Source organism: Cariama cristata, unplaced genomic scaffold (genome assembly GCF_000690535.1).
Source record: "Cariama cristata isolate BGI_N322 unplaced genomic scaffold, ASM69053v1 scaffold42194, whole genome shotgun sequence".
Taxonomy (NCBI): domain Eukaryota; kingdom Metazoa; phylum Chordata; class Aves; order Cariamiformes; family Cariamidae; genus Cariama; species Cariama cristata.
Window position 1 is genome coordinate 4,239 of NW_009614285.1, and position 2,756 is coordinate 6,994.

Below are 2,756 nucleotides of genomic sequence, written 5' to 3' on the forward strand. Positions count from 1 at the left end.
CTTTCCCCAGCCACTAGCTAGCCTTACAGTGTTGGTGCTGCTGTTGTCAGGAGGGATGGTGCACACAGTCTGTGTACACACAGAGGTAGAACCTGGCCCCTGATCGCCGCCGTGAAGGTCTCCACTTGTATCTAGCAGGGAAGCAGGTCCCAGCAATTGTGCCATCTCTGCCTGGTACAGCGATGCCTTCAGTGCCCAAACCTGAGTCTTCTCTTGCAGCATGTGATACAAAGGGTCAGAAAGGAGATGGGGTAACCCTGAAACCTACTCCTCAGCTTCTTGGTCTCCAGCATATGTTCTCTGCACTGGGCAAATGACCATGGGCTTTCCCTGGAGAAGAAGGGGTGGGAAATAAGTCTGTTTTGCTCCAAGTAGAGACCATGGCTGTGAGCAGATGGCTGTGTATCCTGGGTGCTGCTGGTGGAAAGCTGTCCCTGTGTTCATCCCCAGGAACAGGCTTGGAGGGTGGCAGTGGCCCTGCACATAGCTCAGCCCGAGGGCTGCCTGCTCTGGTATCCTGCTCTCCGGGCTCCAGGCACACGGAGTGGGGCCACTCTGGTGCTGTGGCTGCTGTCCCTGGTGTTGCAGTGACAGCAGGGCAGGAGGCATGGCTGCCATCCCCAGTGCTGGCCCGCGGCGGTGGGCACGGTGGCATGGTGGTCAGGGCACAGACGTGGACACCTTCATAGTAGGGTTTGCTGTGGGAGGGCAGAAACCCTTCCCATGGAGTGGAAGGTGCAGGCTGAAACATTTCCATCCAGTAACTGGCCAGTGCCAGCATGGGGGGGGATCAAGCCACTGCATGAGGTGCCACAGCTCAGCCTGTCCCCAGCAGCAGTGCCTGACCCCCACGGAGGCTGATGGGATCACTGTGCAGCAGGAAAAAAAAAACAAAAAAACACAAGCTTTTCTGATCTCAGACTTACTGCTCAGGAACTGCCAAACAGTGTTGGCATCTCATTGTCATCTGTGCCCTAAAGCCTAAGCAGAGCGAGCTGCTGGTCCAGTCTGGGGTTACTGCTTGAACCAGTTGCTGTGACCCCCAGCATCTTCAAGAGGAGAGGAGCAAAGCACACAGGTGGCTGGTCTCTGCTGAGCCCCACATGGCTGCCCTTGTCCCAGGAGCGCTCCCACTGCCTGGCCTGCTCTGGTGGGACAGGAGCCCTCTGTCCCATTCATGTGTACACTACTGTGGCATCTGGCCTCAGGTCCTGGGGTTGACGGTCCCTGAGCATAGCAAACTGTCTGGCTGTTTGATTGACATTGTGGGGGGTGGGGGGTGGGGGGGAAGCGATGGTTTCCTGCTATACGGTGTGAATCTGCCATTTACGGTGGCTGTGCCCAGGTAAGTGTGCATCCAGGCAGAGGCTGTCTGGGGCACCGGGTTCCTCAGAGGCTTCGTGGCTGCCTCTGCAGCGCTGGGTTTATGCTGCCTGTCTGTGTGCCTTGCAGGCTCTGAAAAGGAAGCCGGACCTCTTCCTGTGTAGCAACCTGGATGTCAAAGCAGTGTTTCAGTGTGGTGAGTACCACGGGCGCGTGCTCCAAATTGCTTCGCGAAGCCAGCTTGCTCCTCCTGTGGAGCTGGGCACAGACCAGCCAGGAGGTGGGGACCGCAGGGCTGATTTGGGATGGTGTGTGGGGTTTCTGGCTGCTAACCTGAGTGATTTCTGCCTGTAGGTGTCCTTTCACTCAAGTTCCCCGAGGCCCCAACGGTCAAAGCATCCTGTGGCTTTTTTGTGAGTATCATGGCATCATGCAGCCCCCTGAGAGTTGGGAGGGCAGGAGTGGGGCCGCAGATTGGGCAAGGGCACTGCAGTGTGGACCCTGCTCTGGCACTGAGTGGGCTGGGCTCTGTGTTGCAGACGGAGCTGCTGCCCCGCTGCGGAGAGATTGCCCCGGTGGGACAGGTCGTGCATGAGAATGGCAAAGTGCTGCTGCAGGCAGTGCTGGAGGTGAGAAACGCCGGGACTGTGGGCTCCCCAGGCAGCTTTGGGCTCTATTCCTGCGCAGCACCTCTGCAGAGCCATGGGCGGAGAGCCTGGCAGCATGGGTGGGTGCAGGCAGAGTGATGCCGGAGGCTCAGCAGGGTCTGTCTGCTCTGTGGCAGGGTGTCGGTGGCCAGGCTTCCCGCAGCCTCATGGATCACTTCGCAGAAATCCTCTTTGCCTTGAACAAGCACTGCTTCAGCTACCTGAGCATCTGGATCAAGGAGGCCATGCAGCAAGACGGCTTCCCCTCAGCTCGCGTCAGCCCAGAGCAGAAGGAGACCTTCAGCCAGCAGATCCTCAGGTTTGTGAGCCCCTTGCTGCGGTGGCTGTGCCCCACGTGTGGTGGGAATGAATTCCCGCCCTCTCCCCGTATGGCCTGGTGTGTCCCTCCTGCTTCATGTTTGTCCCCTCCCTCTGTCTTAGCAGAGAGCGTGTGAACAAGCGGCGAGTGAAGGAGATGGTGAAGGAGTTCACCCTGCTGTGCCGAGGGCTGCATGGCACGGAGTACACAGCAGACTACTGAGCGCCTGGCCAGGACCGCGGACAATTTGCCCGGACCAGCTCTTCCCTGCAAGGAAGCCCCCCCATCCTCCCTGCCCTGCTGCAGTACGGCTCATAGAATAACCCTCCACCTAGAATTAACCCACTCAGGACGCTCCTCAGCTAGATTTGGTGGCCGCATCTCAGTGTCAGCATCTTTGTTTCCCCCAGCATGCTCCCCCCTCGCAGGGGACAGGAGTGCCGGCTGCAGGAGGCAGCGGCGGGGGG